We start from the raw sequence: 21,166 nt of genomic DNA, 5'->3' as shown, positions 1-21,166 counted from the left end.
GCCTCTCACCCTCTGAATCCTCAACACATTGTTTACTCCACGCTCTCTTGCTGGCTACTCATCAAACCCAAGGGAGAGAGTGTTTGCTTGATAGGCTCTTTAGCACATTTATTTCACAATCCATTCTAACTGCACTTTCATCTCTTTAATACAACAGATAAGAAGCAATGTATGTGGCAACCCACTACAGGCAAGCTATAAAACAGGTAATTGCTGGAAAAAAAGCACACTTACTAATACCCCTTTGGTTACAATTTTACATTTTTAAAATTGCTGGGGTACAAGAAGTTGCGAAGATTTTGAAAAAAAACATCTATGCCTTATAAAGTATAGCATAGATAAGAAACTTAACATAGTAGAAGCACAGTAGAGGTGCAGTTACTGAAAGGGATATGCATGTTTACTGCGGTACATCCTGGTAAAAGCACAGTAAAAAAAGTGTAGTAAATGGCATAGTTACTGTGGTAAAACTTTAAGAAGTGTATGTTTATGGGTGCTATGTTGTGAAACACTTCTCAAATGACATTCATTAACAATGACTGCATTAAGAGGGAAATGGTAGAACAAGGGGACAAGGCCATCTACAGCGATGCTGTATCATACTATATCAGTGAGATTTTGAAACTGTTTCTGGAAAACCAATTAGATCAATTGTATTGTCATTGTTGGTAATAGTTGACTATTATTTCTGTCTGTGTTTTACAGGGTAACACACTGATACTCCTATGGAATTTTTAACTTCAGGTCACAAGTAGAACTTTTCATAGGCTAATCCCTTCTGAAAGTAAATTATGGTAATGCTTAAATAGATGAGGCTCAGTGAAAAGACAAAGGTATTAGCTATAATATTGAGAATTGCAATGCATAATGTCAGATTTTATTGTGCTTTGATAAACTATAAAGTCATGTGTGTGTTTGGGGAGGGGAGGTCATTTGGTATTCACCAGCATCACATACCTTGAGACCAACACACAACAATAGCCCCTATCACCTTATCAAGTGTAATGAGCCCCGTTGTTTATAAGAGTTCTAAGGAACAGCAACAACACCACACACAGCACCAGGGTCAGTGAATGTTTAACTACTCTGGTCTTCTGTGAGAACAATGTAGTCAATGAATGAGCCCTGTCTTATCAGTTCTAAGATGACTGGCTCACAGGCCATGATTAGTCCTGTGTGGTTCCATTTTATGTGATAACTCATCCTCACCTACAGTGGAGATAGATACTTCATGAGAGAGATATCGTTACTCAATTAAACATAAAACCTTTGAAACGTAAAGCTTTGTCTTATGGCTGGTTTCACAGATCATGATTAGTACTAATACTGGACCACATAATGTTAGCTTAGGTAAGGTAGCCCAAGACTAGTGTTGATTGGGTGTATGGAAAACCAGCTATTGAAGTGATGTTATTCATCTTAGTTGTCATTAACCTGTACTATATCTTATTATATGGTTTTCAAATGTGCAGATTTGAAAGAAACAAATGTTATAGAAAACCTATATTCTCAGGTTTGTTTGCCTTACTAGCTGCAAAGCATGTCAGTCATAAAGGCACAATTTCACTTAAACAACCCAGGAAGTGCAAGACGTGGGAACAGGGAACAGTTGAATTAGTTTGAGTTCTCCAGCAGTTACTGAAATGTTTCCATGACTACCTTCAGCTAATCTGAGAACAAACACACTACCCAGCTCATCTTGCTCCACCTTGTGCCTGTAGGGACTTTTAGTAGTCCACTAGTTTACTCTTTGCAGAGTATTTTTTGATTATTCAATAATTTGATGAATAAATATGAGCACGGTTATATTTCAAGCAGATATATTTGCCCCAGCACTAACTTCACAGCCTCCAAGCAGTCCTGGTTTCCACAGTATAGAACAGGGTTCACACCTAGGGCGGTAATATGCTATTTTTTGGTTGAATTCCTTTTCAAACACAAAGGGTTTCATTGATTAACACCAGGGCAGAAGAAAATGAAATTATAGGGTCCTGGTAGTTATATTAACAGGAAATCTCTGGAATTATTTAAAGCATAATATTTTTCAAAAGCATTGTTTATTTATTTACTTTAAATGGAATCTGTCACATGTGTATCCTGAGGAAAGAGGGATCCGTTGATGCATATAGGTGCTTGTGGCAGAGCAGAGCTCTGCCCTGTATAGATTGGCAGGGATGGGGTTAAATTCCCCTACCTGCCTTGGTTTATTGTGCTCAGGTGGCTGGGGATTGATTGGAGTAATTGACAATCAATCAGCACCAAGCCATCTGACATAAAAGGTGGCCTCAGCTTCCCATTAGGGAGAGGAGGGAGCTGAGGAAGCAAGCTGATGGTTGTGCTTGCTGTGTTTTGTTTTTTTCTGGTCCAGTGAAGGTATTGCCCAACCTGGAAACTTTATAAGTTTTGCTTTGTATTTTATTATATGTGTTTAAATACCATTGTTGTGGCCCTTGTGCCCTTTTATTTTGTGTTTATTTTTTAATAAAAGTATTATTTTTTTGAACTGCAGTCTGTCTCTGGGCCTCTATCCATTCGCAGCCTGTCACAGTGCTGTAGATGTTCAATTTGTCTGTAGATTCTTCTGCAGGCATAGATTAAACCCAGAGCTATTTTCAGTAGATGAATCAATTTCTAGAACACACCTCTCACACCAATGCAGAAGACCTTCTATAAGGGATGACATGTTATTTCACCGCTGCACGTTGATTTAATCAGTCCATGACTGCATTGATTAAAGGTGTATCCCCCAGCCTTTATAAGACTTACAACGGGTTTCAGACAACAATTAACACTAATCTTGGACTCAGTCATAAGTGAGATAGTTGAAGATTAGTGGTAATCAGGGCTTAAGAAAACCAGTCATCTATGTTGTAGGGTGTGTGGTCATTAAAGTTGGAATTAAAACAACAAAAAAAGAAGGTCCCAAAGCCAGTGTAGGATGAAGTTATGAAAAATTAAATGAATAAAACATGCAAAGAACCAACAGCTTTTCATCACAATTAGAATTGGAGGCAGTGGTAATGTTGTTAAGGCTAACAAGAAAGTAGATGTTAGTCTATAATGAATTAAACTAAACATGTAAATTGTTTGTGAGTTCATATTTTCATGCTTGCTTTCTTTTTATGATGCTGAAAATGTTTTAATAAATTATCCAAGCTTTTATCTTTCTGTAAAAAAGTTGGTGTGCTTGTAGCTAACACAATAATTGTATGAATCTTGTCTGTCATTTTTATTAGCAGGTTCAAATATACTTATAAATGAAACAAATGGGTATTTTCATTAAACATGTGACATACTACATTAGAAAATTATCAGTTTACATTTGTTATCTTCCAGGAAGTCTGTTATTGCTTTACTTCCTTCAAAGGTCATTTCACCCCAATAGTGTCTTTGGGGTCATGTTTGCTAAAACATGTGCTTCTGTTAAATTTACACGTCTGATGTCTGTATAGTAAATGTATGTGCACAATGGGGAGAGATTCTGTAATGTTTTGTTAACTACAATCACTTCAAGGTTAGTCCTCAAGGTGTTAAACTGTATTTTCCTAGTCTTCACAAGTTTCAAAAAGGTATTTTTATTGAACATTTTAATACATCTTCTAAGGTGCTACATAACAGTATTATTAAGTCTTCTACTGCTTTGCCCTTGAGAGAACTTAGAATTCATACTTACTGCACCAATGTAGCACCCTATCGTGCCATTTCAACTGCTGACCAAAAAAATGTGTGCCTTGGATATGCATTCTATCTATGTTTCCTAGTTGAACCAGTCAGCCAACCTTTTACACCCAAAGAAAATGTGTTTATTTTGTGGTGTTGTTGCTGGTTGACAGCTCTCCTCTTTAATGGCAGTTTCTTGTTACCTGTCTGTTGATGTGGAATCATTTTTAGCTGCACTGCCAGCAAAGCTAGTCTGGGTTGCTATGATACCCTGTGGCAAAGTGGTGAGTGAATACAGGTGAGTGCACTGCAGAGTGGATACAAACCAGACAATGACTTCCAGGGACATGGATGTTTATTGAATGATTAACAATGTCCAGAGCCTTATGGCAAACACCTATAAATAATAATGTTGGAGTGATACAGCGGTATGTATCACTCGGTAATTGTAATCCCGGGGTTTGGCCTGTAACCCAAAAAGTCCAGTTTTATTCATACACCTACACTAAACACAGAACACAAACACAGTTTTCAGTGACAGTAAAGTGTGCTAGTGGTGTGTTACAGTTCTCTGTGAAATGCAGTGGTGAAAGTGATGTCCGGGTTGATGCTGGCTACAGCTCTGGATCATGTTACTGGTAGTCTAGCTAAGACAGACAACAGTTACAGCTGACACTAACACAATTTGAACACTCACGATTTTCAGCAATAACACGGTCTCCTTTTAGGTTGTATCTAACCATTTTTCAAAGAAGAAGATCACGTTCACTACGCCCTCGCTCATGACCCTTAGGTTAACAAGTGCATCACGCCTCCAATCCTCGGATGCCATGCCCTGCAGTCCGAGTCATTGAACTTTGGTGCTGTAGCTCAGCCCACTTCCTAAATGAATGACTTCCACCTATCCTAAGGAATAAATTGTCGTGCCATTTAGTTAAGGGTACTCTATTCCTTTTACACAGTGCCCTCACAGATAGGGAAGGAGATCTAACACCAAGAACCGTTCGATCTCTGTCGCATACCCACATTTTTTTATTTGAGAATTAACCAGAAGCTAATAGCTGGGGCGGGGGTCGTGTAAATATTTAATATGTAATGGGATAGTACAAGCACTGCAAACTGCATTAAGTTAATAAACTGTGATACTAAGTTAATAAACTGTTAAACTACTGAGCTATTGCAAGATGGAAAGTGGTGCTTCACAAACATATTATTATCATTTAAGTGCAGCATCGTATTTTAATAGCCACTTTTATGTATGTTTTTTTTTTTTTTAAACTGCTCTTTAAGAACTCACTGGGTATTGGTGTGGCTGGTTTATCCAAAAAGGTTGAAGAGTTCCAAAACAAATTCTAACACACTAGTTGAAAAAAATGATCACTTGCAGGTCACATTTTCTATCACTTGCTGCAGCAGAGCGATGAAAGACTTTGAAGGTGGAAGCTTGATACCTGCAGCTGAAACTGCCTGTAAAGACTGAATAACCTGGTCTCTACTACAGTAGTGTGCATAGAAGGCTATTTCACAATACTGTAAATATTTGTTATGTAATTTCAAAATTAACCATTACTTGAAATGTAACGGTCTGCGACATTATTTATTTGACAACATGCTTGTTTGAGAAGGCAGCTGTTGCAGTTTTGTTATGGAAAGCTGGTTGTCTGTCTTTGCAGAGCTGCTGCCATGGCAACTTGAGCCAGTTCAGTCTGGATACCTTCTTACCATTAACAACGATGAAAGTCCCAGAGTAACTGAGGAAAAACAGTGTTAAAACTGTAAATCATGGGTATGTAACCAAATGAGCACCGTTATAATCAAACAGAGTATCTGTTTTTGAGAACCACTCATTTCAGTTTGGAATGCATTTCAAAACTAATCTGTGTGGTGTCTTTAGCTTTGGCTTGGTGCCATTAAGTAAGCTATAAGGCATTACCTAGTGCCATTAAATAAGCTATAAGGCATTATCTACCAGTAAAGTGAGGATTATTGCTTGCTAAAAACACTAACCCTAGCATTACATTAATTGACTGCCTTAATAAGCTTCCAAACAACAAGAATTGATAACCATGTGCAATTATTTAATGCCCCACAAAGTGTCCAAATCAGTTTCTTTATTAACTGGCTGTAAGGAACAAGAACTGGGTGGTGATGAGAAAAGTCAGAATACACAATATAAAAAAAGTTAGACAAAACATTGAAACCAACCCAAATTGCAACATATGGTCCAAACTATTTTTTCAATCGGCTGCCCCTTGAGTGACTAACTCTTTTGTTAAACAAAAGGCATTCCATTTTTTGTAAATTTATAATTTCTAGAAATTTTTCAAAAACAAATAATTATAAGAACAATTTTTTAAACAGAAGTTTTGCTTTTGTGGATGAGGAAAACAAGTTACAATTAATAGATGTCTACAGTTATTTATTTCAGCAACATTTCCTGTGCCATTAAAGGAAAAACAGCCCCATAGAAGGATATTACCACCTCCATGCTTGACAGTAGGTATGGTGTTCTTTTCTGTGTACGCCTCATCAGACTTTCTTCAAACATAACAACTATTAAGTTAATGAAAGGCAAAGCAACATTGCCTTCGGTGGGCATGAAAATCCAAGGACACCAAGGAAGTGCTAGGGAACAAAGAGGCAAAGCAAAAATCCAACCCAAAGGCACCAAGAAGATTTTGTACATAAAACAACTAAAAAGAAATGCAAGCCAGTAGTGTTTATTATCTAAGCAGGCACTGGTACATGATCTGAAAATAAAAAGCAAAATAAGGCTATATGGAAGGGATTATTTTTTGTCAAAAAAAATAAAACGATAAAGGATGGATAAGTGTGTCTGCTAAGCAATTAATAATTATTAATAACAACAATTATTAATATTATTATTATTTTAATAAAGCAGGCTGCATTTGAATTTAATGGAGGCCATAATATTAATTCTGCTGAATGGTTCAATTTGGACACACGATTCAAGAAAAAAGTGGAATGCTGCTTTTGAGCATTCTAACCCCTTTCATGAAAGCACTAGTTAAAAAAAAAAGAATTACTGTGTTTTGATTACTAGTGTTCTCTCCCACTCGTTTCATATCACATGTCATAGCTACTAGCTCCTAGTGTAAGAATTTGAACAAAATAATTTATTTTATTTATTCTGTTCATATTTAGCGTGGGTGTTTCGGAGGAATAACCCAGCAACGGTCATTGAAGTGTGCATATAAATTAGCAATTTAAATTTATATACTTCTGAAGACCCAAAAAGTCGTTCTTCAGTTAAAATTCGTATCTTAGTCACATGTAACGCTATATATGAAGTGATTTTTAATAATATTTAATAGTATATATATATATATATATATATATATATATATATATATATATATATATATATATATATATATATATATCACAAATCCCTATACAGATCACTTTACTTCATTTAGTATAATGTGGTCCTATGGAACATTCTGATTTATATATGCCGTGGTAATTTGTTCTATTCATTAACTGTTTGGTTTTTTGGGGGTTTTTTTATAATGTACAGTATAAATAAACAGCTACTGGACCTAATCTTAACTATTTAAACATCTGAGAGTGGGTGAGATTTGTCTGTGAAATAGCGGTTATTATTATGATTTGATGTTAATATTGGGAGACGAGTTGTTGTATATCCATTTCCTACCTGAACATCACATCAATTCTGGAACACTTAGCTACTGCTTTAGCCAGCTCTTCTTCCTTCTTTCTTTTAATTCGCTGCTGGTTTGGCATTGCTTATGGTCGGGGAAAAAACACACAACAGCAGTGACACTGCCAGACTACAACTCTGAGTTATCCCTTGAATTTAAGCGAGGCCAAATTCATCTGTCTTACAACTAATAACACCCATCCTTCTGTAGTTCTAGTGGCTTAGTGCTGGGAGGTTATAGTAAAAAGAATAGAAACAATAGTACATCATAATAATGTAATTTTCTCACATGACGATATTAGACGAGACAGAACTGAATTGTGACAGAACGGGCCAGCTGACGTTTAGCAAGTTTGTGAAAGGGTTGTAGATCACATGTGCTGGTGAAGGACACCGTCGGCAGTGACGCTGGGCATGGAGGCAACTTTTGCTGCAAGTTTTTTTAATTTAGAGTGGCAGTGACAGGAAATGTCTAAGTGGTGACATCAGGCCAAAATAAGGAAGCACACAGGTACTGCAGTTGCAAAGAGACACGCTGTGCGCCATTTATTTTCAAACACAACAAAAATAAATAAAATATTTAAAACATAAATAAACTTGCTCACAGAACACAAAAGAAAAGGTTGAAACAAAAATAAATCTCGAACACACTGCACAAAAAGGTACAGGCTGGTCACAGACTTCACTGACATAGTACAGGCTGAGGCTGAGGCGCTATGCAATCCTCCCCCATACTCTCTTGCTTGCCACATTTATATCCTCAGCCGGGGGATTAACTAGCTACCAATTATCTGATTATCCCCCTGCTGTAATCTGCACGCGTTTTCATTCACTGGCAGAGACAAGCTGCCAAACCTCATCTCTGCCAGAACACACATACCCACTCACATGCAGCCACTCCGTCCAAACAATAACAAAAACACGGCTACACCGTCAATACACAATAAATGCGTGGCTTTCGCTGTCATTTAAATATATAAATACAATACAATAAATCATAAAACAAACCAATACAAAATAAACAAATACCTTTAAATAGAGGGGCTTTCCTACCGCCCTGCTACAGAGGCACTGCAGCAAAATGAGTTGGGTAGCATGGCAATTGTCATCGGGCAGACCCATAGCTGGAGCCTGCCCGGCTCCGGGTGCCACAGTATGCCTCTCGCCTGACTGAGGAGATCCAGATCTCCCGGGGTGGTTCGTACCTGGCACAAGGTCGAGAACCAGATTCTCCTGAGCCATCTGGGGGCCACTAGGAGAACTGACAGCTCTCTGACCGGACCTTTGAGAAAGGCCGGGAGTAATGGCAGAGGCGGGAATGCGTAAAAAGGAACTCTCTGGGCCATATGTGGGGGCAATGTGTCGTCTCAGCCGAGGTGAAGATATCAACCTGCACCTTCCCGAACTGTTCCCAAATGCGCTCCACCACCTGAGGGTGGACCCTCCCTTGAGAGATCTGCCGCCCAATTGCCGAAGTTCCTTTGGGCCCATGTCAAAAGCCTGAAGGCGGGGCGATGCAACCCCGGGGACCAAAGGCCACCATGGTGGTTGACATATCCCACCACTGATGTGTTGTCCGTGTGGATCAACACATGCCTGTTGAACGCCATGGGTAGGAAGTGCTGTATGGCAAGGAAAACCGCCTGCAGCTCCAGTGTATTGACACAGGAATGTCCAGCGACTCAATCAGGACACGCTGACTCCTCTGCCTTTGTAGACTGCACCCCAAGTTGGAGGCGTCTGTCGTCACTACTCTGTGGTTGGAAACTACTCCCATTCGGACCCCTTGGCGCAGCTGAGAGACAGTCCTCCACCAGCACAGGGCCGCCTAGCACGCAAGACACTGTAGATGCAGATGAAATGCACTGAGCCACGACTGCAGCAGGCAGCTCGATGGTTGATATCGCTGCAGCAACCAGACCCAGTAATTTCTGACACAAGACAAGGGCACCCTCGATCTCTGTCGAAACAGAGAGAGGTGATGCTGGAGAACTGCTACTCTGTCATACGACAGGTATGCACGCATCGTAAGTGGAGTCCAGCCGGAAACCCACATACCTTGTGCCCTGGACTGTCATTAGCCGACTCTTGGCATCGTTGATGGTGAGGCCCAGCCTCACCAGATGCTCCGTCACAAGCATCGTGTGGGCCACCGCTCCCTCCCGCGACTGGGAACAGATCAACCAGTGGTCGAGGTAGTTCATCACTCTGACCCCTTGTAGCCGCCAGGGGGCGAGGATAGCGTCTAAGCACTTTGAGAACGTACGGGGAACGATAGGGAGGCCAAACAGCAGCACAGAGGCAAAGCGGAGATATTTCCTGTGCTCTGGACGAATGGTGATGTGAAAATACGCGTCCCTCCCGGCCAGACAGACTGGAGTATGTGATGATGAGTCAGCATTTGGAACCTCCTTTGTTTCAAAAACCGGTTGGGGAATGCAAGCCCAGGATGGGGAGAAAGCCAGCATCCTTCTTTGGCATTAGAAAGTATCTAAAGTAGAACCCCTCCCCGTGAGAGCGTGGGGTCTAGGAGATGAATGGCTTGCCCAGCAAGGCTGCCACTTTGATCTGGAGCACCGAGGTCTGAAGCAGATACGTCACGAAAGCAGTCATGATGCCAGGAAAATGAGGGGTTCCCAAGCGAAACTGAAGTTCGTAACCGTATTGTACGGTTGCGAGCACCTATGTATCTGAGGTGCAAGCACCCTGGAACCGTCTTCTAGAGTGCTGCTGCGTGTACTATCCACGGCCTGTGCCCCCTCCACGATGCGGGAGAACCCTGTCCTTTGCCTTGCGATGAGGCCTGTAGGCGACGCCTAAGGTCACCAGGCAGGGCTGTGGGGACTGGCACCGTCCTGGTGACCATCCGCGTTGGACGTGTGTGCCAGCGGTTCAACCTACCCCGCACCGGAGCAGAGGGAGGGAGCAATGTAGCCACCTGCCTAGACGCCTCGTAAAGACCACTGCAGGATCTCCTCCACTGCTGGACCAAACGCATGGCCTGGCGATATAGGCGTGTCCAAAAGCGCAGCCTTATCGGCACAGCCACAGCTGTCTGCACGCGACCACTAGGCCTTGCAGGCCGGAGATCTGGAGCAACGTGTGCAATAATAATTCCATGGCCACCAGCTCTGGGAGCGGGGTGTCACGTAAAATGCCATCCATGTATGCAATCAGCATAGTGGATGTGTTCGCCAGATGGATACTCTGGGACACCGCCGCGTAAGCCTTACGGACATGTGTCTCCGTAACCCTGCATTGCAAATTCAAGCACATAGGGTCTTTGGGCAGACCTCCCACCAGTGGAGCCTTCACCCAGGCTGCAATGGTGGAGTCTACAGGGGGAAACCCCGCCAGGCCCAGCTTCTCCGCCCCCTCCAGTGAGGCCAGTTGAGAACCTTGCTTCAACTGAGTAGGCACTGTGGCTGGGCGGTCCCAAGAGGAGCACACCTCCTCCAAAAAGTCAGGGAAGGCAGGGAAGTGTGCACCAAGCACCATGTGCACCGAGTACCGTGCAGCACTGGGCAGCATGCACACCGCATGCACTGAGTACCGTGCAGCGTCAGCGCACTGTCTGTCTCGGGTACTGTGTGTCAATGAGCACCGTGCGCACCGTGGTAGCAAAGTAGCACAGGCTGAGCATGCAGCGAGGCATTAGAAAACACCGGGGGCAGCTATGCAACAGTGTCTACCCTAATCGCGTGGTCAAACACCTGGGCAGCGCGTAGCATACAACAGGGGGACATGGCCAAAGCCGCGGCAGGCGATTGACTTTAGCAATACAGCAAAACCCAATACAATAATACAGTACAATAATAATACAGCAGTACAGATGGGGGAGAGCACACTGTCTGTTTGATTATAAGGCCCAACACACGTGGTGGTGGGTCAATGCAGTCTGAAGTATATCTCAACTCAACAATGGGGCAGGCCCCAGTGAGGAGTACACAGCTGGTTCGGCTGTAAACAGCTGGTTCGGCTGTAAACAGCCGTGCTGCACCTAGACCTCTGCACAAGCACGGAGACGCGCAGCACAATCAAAATAACAAGGCCCGACCGGTGGCCCGCAGGTGCACTAACTCGACAACGGAAACAAGGCAAGCCTAGCCCCAGGGGACTAACAGTGCTCTCCCAAGCAAAAAAGGGGGTGAAAAACACACACTCACACTTTAAATAATACTGCACCGGCAGTCGACTCACAGACGACAGACAGAAAGACAAGCAGCCTGACACGCGTAGAGCAGGTGCTGAAGACAGTAAAAGAAATAGAAAAAAGGAGCTACTAGGAGCTACTGATTCCGTGAAATGCGTTAAGGTAGCTTTCAGCACGAAGTACAAGAGAACTAGCAGCAAGCTCAAAGCAGCACTTTTCAAGTAATAAAAAGGGCTCAATGCAACACAGAAGGTCTTACCTTACCAACTTGAGAAGCAAAAAGAGACAGATCCTTCCCTGCATGAAGATTATATTCCCTAGGTAGGCGGGACCGAGGAGGTCATCGAGGGAAGGGGGCCTATCGGGAGCTTTGATAGAAAGAGCTCAGTGACATCTACCAATAGGGAGGCGTACATCCCATAAACAATGTTTGGTGGCCATCTTCGAATTGAAAGGCAACTGCACTTCATTATTTTGTCACCGTCAGCTGCATACATCCCCTCATCCTCAATTTCTTTGCAGCGTTGTTTAATTGTTATGCTTTTTATACATTTTAGAAACAAAAGTCTTCTCTTCCATCAGTTTGAATTCCCAAATAACTCGCTCCAAATTATACATCAGTGCTAGTCAGAGCTTCCGTTTCCCTTTAGACCGTGTCCATGGCAACGGCTGCACCTGGACAACTACGATTGCAAGTATTTATTTAAAGTATTTTCTGTATAAACCTCACAATTAAAACATGTTTTATAATTATTTTTAATGTTATTTCTTTTTATATTTGCATTTAGTTTTATAAGTAACTTTTTGTGTTATTTTGTATTTGTGAAAAACATGGGATTCTATGCATTATTATATTGAAATTTCTAGCACCTTGTAGACAATACTACCATAGCATCAAAGTGTATGAATACTTTTGGTATGCATTTTTGGAGTTTTGCAAAATATGTGCTGAAAAAAAGCAAAACTTTTGCTACAAAAGACTTTTCCTAGAATTGTTTGTTTGAGAAATTTCTAGAAAATATAAATTTTCATTGGGGTATGTAAATTATGTGATAAAATGTGTAAATCTCTGCATTAAGCGAGTTCAAGGCCTGATCTGCAGATGATACAGCTGTGATGTAGGATGGATTTTAGGCTCTCAGGTAGGTGCTGTAGTATCTTAAACTGTACATTTTCACAAGAAAACGTCTCAAAAGTATACATTTAGAACCACTGAAATACCTTCCAGATTCATTGTTGAGTCAATGTCACATAGTGGCCCTATAGCTAAAGTTTAGCTGGTATTTTTACCAGCCTCTACTACATATGTAATGATGCAATCAAATCTGCACCCTTTGGGATCACAGCAGACTTGAAACAAAACGTATGAAAGGATAGTGGCTATGCTTGCTTTGTATCTTCTTGTGAAACATTAACCAGTGGATGCCTGTAGCAACTAGAAAAGCAGATCAATAATCCACTTCAGGAATGTTTGGTAAGGCTCCAGGCTGTATTTAAATGAAACGGACAATACATACAAATAAAACAAACTGGACAATACACTTAAAAATGAAAACATAAATAAATAAATAAATAAAACAGTAGCAGAATAAACGTGGCCTTGGCAAACAGAGAAAGTGGTCTTGAAATGTTACAAAGAAACAACTACGTGCAGCTGTGACTTCTACAAAGACAGCAGCGAATACTTTGCAGCTTTAATTTCTTCAGCAATCCATTCACTTAAACTTCAAGATCTTACCATTTAAATACATAAGCCTAATTTTATCTTATAACACAGCATTGTAATTGTCTACATCTCATTAGAAAAGCTGATCTTTTTGCAAAACTTTGAGTGAAAGGGAAGACTAATTCTAGCACTGAAAATCTGCAGGTGGAATTTTACAAATACAAAAAAAGGTCAAGTCTAAGTGTAACTGCCGTACTTTATAAATTGCTCATTGTTTGCTAGAATCTGTCTCAGGGCTCAAGAGGCTAAAACCGCCTGCACCCGATTCTGAGCCACAGTTTAAAAGTCACTGAGGCTCGAGTTATATGCCTGTCAAGGCACTTTTGCAGAAATTTTGGTTGCCGCATATTTATTGTATATGATAATAAACTTTTATAACTTTGCAGTAGACTTTGAAACACAAAACGACAATGACTGTCCGGCTCAGTGGATTATTATACTACAGCGCTGTGTACTTTCATATCAAAATCAACAATCACAAAACACAGATCATTGACATTTATTAACCCTTTCACAGATCCTATTATTATTGTGGTAGCAATATTGCTAGATTATAAAAAAAAAAGCTATTGACGTACATTTTATTTTCTGCTAAAACAGTTAACAAAATCCATCACAATTAAACAGTTATGCTAGTTTATACCATCTACATTTCTGAATATTTCACTCTTACCTGTTTATTATCCTATTACGAGTGTTCTCAATCATTATTGTTTTTTTTTTCTTCTACCTACATCATTGTTTACCATGTTTAATAACTTTTAGAACCTACCATTTTAAGTTCTGCAGCTACCGAGTTAATAAATGTAAACTCTATACAAAAATCACAGCCTCACAGAGGACAGAAAATACAGATGCACGCCCCCTGGTGGTCATTCTTTAATACAACTACAATTCATTTTGGTTGAAAGGCATTTGTTTGCTTGAATATGCTTGGTAAATACTGTAATGATCTAAGCAGAAACAACAATACAGAATCCACACACACACACAAGGATATAAAACAGGCAAGGAACAAAATATTATGCAAAAATAAATTATATAAAAAACAGTATCTCTAGAATATTAAGAATAATCCGTTTTACTTATTTTTTTTATTTTTCTTCTTTCCTTTCCAGTTGCCTTTTCTGTCGCTCCCCGCAGTTTCGTTCCAGCGGTCTTCCCCATTGGCCTGGTAGCAGACCACTCCCTCTGCAACTGCTCCAGCAAATCTGTACTCAACAGTCCCTCCTGCACGAGCCTGGAGCTCAGGGATCCATCTTGCTCAGACTGGATGTCTAATGTCCTGTAGCCCAGCATTTTGGAGCCACAGATTCTCCTTTGTCCCGGTTTTTGCTGCCTGGCCTCAGACAAGTCCTCTGTATTCAGCCCCCTGCACTTGGGGAAGGTCCTGTGCAGGGGGATGTCATCGTCCGGGATGGCGTCTGTGCCAGTGAGGGAGGAGGAGGAGTTTGTTTCAGAGGCTCTGATCAGCCGGGTGATGTTGCGCACTCCTTCCTGAATGATGTTCTCCAGCTCCTTCTGAATGTCACGGATAAGGTTAGCGTCCGGGAGCATGTCCCTAAACCGATAGCTGCAAAGAGAGATGAAATGTAACATGTTAAAGAAATAGAATTATATAATCCAAAATATGTCTTGAGAAAGGATGTTTATATTTAACTTTGTCAACTGTCTGTTTATATGGGTCAGGGGATAGGAGTCACTGAAGCATGACGTTTTAGCAGGCAGGCAGAGATAACACAAAACTGGTGCTTTTGTAAAACAAAAAAAGCAAATCTGTGAAGAGGCAAAAAAAAAAAAAAAAAAAATGAAAGAATGCTGTTGTAAAAAGTAAACAAACAACAACAGCTTAACTGCCTTCTTCTCACCCCCACAGGTGCTCCAGCTCTTCTGGCAAAGTTCTCAATTGTGCTGACTGACACACTAAGCTGACCTGCCACAATTACCTGAGATGCTGGTAGCTCCCTGCTACTCATGTGGGTGACAGGGCAGCTCCTCACCAAACTGTCACATATATAAATAAGAACCTTTCCCCTACCAGCCCTACTAGGGAGAGCACAAGGAATTCTCCTAGTGTTGCCAGTGCTGTATTTGAAAAGGGCCTACACAAGCTCAATAAGGTGTCAATACTGTAAAAACAATCATACTATTAGCAAAAAGAACCCATGTGCTAACATAAGCACCCACAAACTCCCTTGTTAACCTTGAGTTACTATACAAAAAACTGAAAAGCTGCGAGAACATTCCTAAAGACATAACACAGGGCGCCTTAGCAGTTAAGCATCATAAGCATAATTGTTACTGGCTGTCTTGCGCTCAGGTGTGAAATGTCATTAAGCAAAGAGAAATTAATTCAGGTCGCTTTGATGTGTGGTGCAGACAGTCAACTGGGTGAATATCCTAACCAGCAAAAGATACTGCCAACGATGGCTTTCTTATGGGACACCTTGTAAACTGAACTTGCAAATCAAACACAACTGAGTGAAAGTTTCATGAGTGTGAATACCTTAACCAGAGGTGAACAGCCTCCAGGTGCACCAGGTCCTTGATGTTCCGGGGGGCCACCAGCGGCCAGCAGACATGCCGGCACACCTAGTCAAAGGTCAAGGGCTCGTCTCAACTGAACTGCCTGGCAAACTGAAAAAGAAGCACTGCAGGTCAGTCTGTTTTCTTGGATTGCAGAACTAAAAAGAAAGGAAAGAAATATGATGACCAGAAATAATACAGGGATGCTGACTTACAGACTCAACAGGGTTATTCATAAGTCCTGCACAACTACATGTACATTATTTGCTTTAAGTTTAGGTGTTTCTTTTTATTTAAATGGATGTGATTTTTAGCTGTAAAACATTAAAAAAAAAAAAAAAAAACACAACAACATACTGACTCACTAATGGCTAACTTATTTATTTATTTATTTTCCAGCCATGATCCAAACCCTGAATTAAATAAATATGATCTCTGTTGGAATGATGTGAAACTGCTGTACATGCCTTTGTAACGGTAGGGGAACAAAACACAAACACGACCAATTAATATGAATGCACTCATTTGTTAGCCTCCTTTGGGGTGTTTTTTAGTGTTGGGCAAACAATGTTCTAGTTGCTTTTTGTCAAACATTCCCGGTACAAAATAACATCTCAATAACTGTCCTTTGTACCCTACAACAATGCCTTTGTATATTCTCAGTCAAAACCTACCAAAAACAAATTGTAATTGGTACGCAAAAGGAACTTGCAGTGTTAGAATAAACTGAAGGTTCTGAAGTATGAGAAGGATGGTCTGAGCAATTTGGCTTTCTGATGCTTTAACAATCACTACAAATATGTGTAATTATGACATTATAAAGCTGCTACTTTGGACTGACAAAAACTCCTCTCATCATGAAGTTGGTTTTGTTTAGTTGGATACAGTTGACTTTGAAAAATCTAAACTATTCTGAACCCCTTTTCGATTTAATACCAATAATTTAACTTATTTGGCTTAATATGTATTTATTAGTCTTATAGAGAAACACAACGTGAATCAGAACACACCCTGCCTTCATGCACCCTGAAGTGTTGATGGATGCTAGGCAGCAGATCACATCCATTGCTGGTACTGACCATAGGGACTGGTTATAACAAATGGCCTATTTTTTCTACTGTGTTTCGGATGTCTCCTGCAACCTATGAAAATATTAACAGCTCACTGAGCCACCTGACCAGTTTAACAATTTTCCCTTTCCAGTCCAACATTGGGCCCTGTCCGACAACATCAAAAAGACGTAAAGCACAGATCTCTAGTCGTTTTTTCTCCAGAAAAGCCTATAAAACCTTTCAGTGGTCGAGTGAGACTAATAGGAGCCGAATGAAACCGAAAAAAAATGGTGCATCTCATAGCCCAATGCACTACAGAGATAACACGGACATAAACAAAGGAGGTAGCTGATTCTACATACTGTGCTCAAAGAATATCACAGACATTTGCAGAGCTTTTTGAGATGTTATAGTAATAAAATAATGGCTTGGATTGCATTATTGAGAAGTTTTGTGATAAAACGAGTGATCAGGAGAGGATTTATCAGTATGCACATCTATAAAGATGTATGTGAAAAATATAGCAAACAAGGAGTGGGTTCTGAAACTAGTGGTCTCGGGGATGTCTGAAGGGGGTCGCGTCCTCCCTACATTACTATTAATTAAACAGTTTCTACTTTCTCTTCCTCCCTTCATATCTGCACCTGAATTCAGTCTCAGTACAGCTGCATAAAAGCAGCATGTTTTCACTCACTCTGGGTTGTATGTTCAGTGAGTGGAGAACAGGTGTGGAGGGAAGAGAATTAAAAACACGAAATCTAAACAAAGTAAATATATAACCGTTGTTTTGACTCACCGTGTTTGTATGTTAGTCCACTGTTTGTTTAAGTGTTTGTCCGTTTTGTTTGTCTATTTATTTTGGCGTCAAGTGCCGAGTCCTGTTTTTTGTACAACTGTTTTATTTTTTAATAATAATAAACCGCACAGCTGGGCATTCATTCATCATTTCCTAATCTCAGTACTGTGTGTTTCTTCTGGTCTGACGTCCCCACTACAGCCGTCTATGTCACAGCATTGAAATCATATTTCAAAAATATATAGAGCTGCGGTACATATGCTGGATCGGTGATTAACCCACAACCACAGTGTGTTCTTTGTTCTCATACGTGCTCATGAAAGTATGAATCCTTAAAAAAAATACACCGTCATTTCAAAACCAAGAATCATTCCCTGAAAGACAAACCAATTGTTTTTTTAAGAGTAGGTCAGCGAATCTGAAAATAACAACAGGATGTAATTTTCAAACAAGCAGTGTGAATACTAAAGGTCTCCATGCGTCCTACATGGTAGCTTTAAGGACAGCAAAAAGCGGTAAGCCCCAAACCATTGCTGAATCGCTACAGCGCCATGTGCTGCTGGCATGGCAACCATTATGCTGGGACCTGATTCCATAAGTAAATTAAAAGTTAAACCCCTTTCAAATTATTTGGTTGCATGACACATTCATGATTTTCATAAACAGCATGTGTCAGGGGCTGCACAGGTCTTAGCTTTTGTATGATACATTTGTGACGGATCTGTGCTGGAGGATGTATTGTTTTATCGTCCACTTTCAGGTCGAGCTGCTGGGGAAAGCATTCATAACACATTTTCTGAGGTAGTTATAAAGATGCTGGACTGGACTGGGAGCAGTGTATTGGTTTACGTACTGATGGTGCCAGAGCCATTACAGGAAAGAACAGTGGTCTGGTGACTCGAATTCAGCATGTTGCACATAGTGGTACTTGAACTGATTGTTCAATACATCGTGAAGCTTTAGCTGCAAGAATATGCTTGCTGATCTTCACAAGGTGTAAAAGTAATGAATTTCATCAAAGGCACTAATGCACGTTTCTTTTTCATGCTTTGTGTAGAAATAAATTCTGAAGCAATGTTTTTCCCTGGAGAAACAAAGATTTCCTTATGCTGGACTTTTCCAAGATTCACAGTGGCTTGCAATGCTTGCTTATCTCATGTATGTGTTCAATCGGCCCAAAGAACACAAGAAAAGTCTACAAGGACGTGAGACAAACCTTCTTTTTATGAATGACACGATCAAAGCATTCATCCAAAAGCTTATGCTAAAGCTTATGCTTATGTTCACGTGTGCAGGATGGCAGTTTTGAAACTCTCTCTCCGATGGCAGATTTCATGAGAAAATTAATTCTGGTAGTTGAAGATAAAGGACATCATCCTGTCTCATTTGCAAGGCCTACAAAACCAGCTGCAGCATTAATTTCCTCAAGTTACAGCAACAGGTAGCCTTTGGATAAGAAACCTATTTGAAGAATATGCTGTTAAAAATGTAGCCTTGCCCCCAGCAGTACAGACAAGCTTGTGGATTTATCATGCGATAATACCCTGAAGCTCACTTTTCCAAAACAATTACTTTGTGATGTTTGGTTATCTCTGCGTATGGAATACTCAGAATGCGAAGCCATGAAAGTGCTTGTGCTTTCTGCATCAATAAGCCTTTTATTTTTAAATCTGGTTGCAATCAAAAGCTAATGCTGTAACTGTCTTAATGCTGAAGATGATCTGTGAATGTGTATTACCATCATAGAGCCTCGTCTGAAAAGCAGGCGCACCCATCACACTGAAAAGGTAGGATACATTGTGCATTTTGCTTTTTTTAAGTTGAAAATGTATAGATTAGTAAATGTATAGATTACTAAATTACCTTTAAAGTGTGTGGTACAAATGTTTTGAAATCATAAATTTGTACAGCTGTGTATGATTAAATTTTACATACATGGAAATCGAGGGTCACAGGTTATTCACCCTCAGAAAAAAAGGGGTCCTGGACTGAAAAAGTTTAATATCCCCTTGTCTAAGGATATACTGTATTACATTTATAGATGTAGTGATAAAATACTACACTTCTCTAAGTTTGAGATTTCCAGGTTTCTGATGAACCTCACTAATAATATTGTTTTTTTAAGTTCTACACCTCCGAAGTTTGACAATCAAGCTTATTTGTGTTTCACTGTAAACGCACCTTTAAAAAGGAGGTGCAGACGAAGGGCTGCTTCCTGTTGATCAGTGCGGTGCAGAACACACATCTGGATCTCAAGTTCAAAGGAATGTGCTGGATCATGTCTGCTAGGAACTTAAAGTCGTCAATGTTGCAGACGAAATAAAGAGCATCCACAAGCTCACAAAATATCCTGCAGGGGAAGAAAAAAAAACAAACACTTTTATAAAATACATGACTATCCTGATAGGGTTGAAAACTGAGATAGTTGCATAATTTACTGGAGTCCATTGTTAGCTAGTTTATTTGATTTAAGATCATATTAAAGGTACTCTATATACATAGAATAAAATGAGTCATTTACAAACATTGTATATGATAAACACTGATCATGAGAGAGAGAGAGAGAGAGAGAGAGAGAGAGAGAGAGAGAGAGAGAGAGAGAGAGAGAGAGAGAATATACTTGTCGGTGTATGTGTGGGATGTGTTCTATATAGTTCCCTCTGCTCGTGACATTTTTTGTATATATACGGTATTGTTTTGGATAGCTATCTACCATGATAAAACCTCTTACAACATCTTTTTCACAAGGTATTGTGTGGCTGCAATACTGCCCCTGTACAAAAAAAAAATGTTCTAGTGCAAAATAACTAGTTTTAGAGCCCACGGTGTACACAGGACACACAAGGAGTTGCAAGAAACAGTTTTATAACCTAGTCTATTCTATTTTAGGAAATCTAAGGGTTCGCTCTATTTGACAAACACTGTGTAAGATTCTTATCACACGTTTAGACTACAGCATTTCAGGAATGTTCTATAGGACTGTTAAGAAATCCAATGGGGTTATTTTGTGTTTAAGTGGCACAATATGCTTGCTGACATCTCAGTACTTACAATCAGATTTGATCGAGTCGCGTCTGGCAGATGGTAGGCAAACATTTCTATCTACTCAGCAGTAGGTGCAGGCCTGAAAGAAACAGAAAACATGTTTATTAAAGAAAGCCAACATGAAAATAACATTATTCTACAAGTTGCAGGAAATTCAAAATAATGCAATTTGCTTACTGAGCCCAATTTTAGTGGTTGGGGAATACCAGAAAAGACACCAGCATAAAAAATCTGATATATGTTAGATTTTGAACAACATAATAAATGTTGACGGAATGCAAATACAGCAAGGCTTCCACTGTTTGAGCTGTTCAGGGTATTCTCACTTCAGACACGGATTATTCTACTAGGAGCTGGCAAACTTGTCCTGATCTTCGACTTCTATTCATACCCCCTAGTCCTAATCTGAGTGCCGAATCTAAAATACCAACTTCAATCTGAAGTTTTTATCTGTGCCTTTTTTTTACATTTACTGTTTGTTGCATCTACAGTACCACATAAAAATGCTAAAAAAACATACTTG

The 21,166-nt window shown here is 40.2% G+C and overlaps 1 pseudogene; it reads right to left on the bottom strand.

The window, feature by feature from the left end:
- Positions 1-13,100: 13,100 nt before the first annotated feature.
- The window catches only part of LOC121321677, a 52,348-nt pseudogene continuing 44,282 nt past the window's right edge, over positions 13,101-21,166 (bottom strand).

Source organism: Polyodon spathula, chromosome 10 (assembly GCF_017654505.1).
Source record: "Polyodon spathula isolate WHYD16114869_AA chromosome 10, ASM1765450v1, whole genome shotgun sequence".
Taxonomy (NCBI): Eukaryota; Metazoa; Chordata; class Actinopteri; order Acipenseriformes; family Polyodontidae; genus Polyodon; species Polyodon spathula.
Note: the sequence above shows the minus strand (reverse complement) of the source record. Positions and strands in the feature narration are given on the sequence as shown.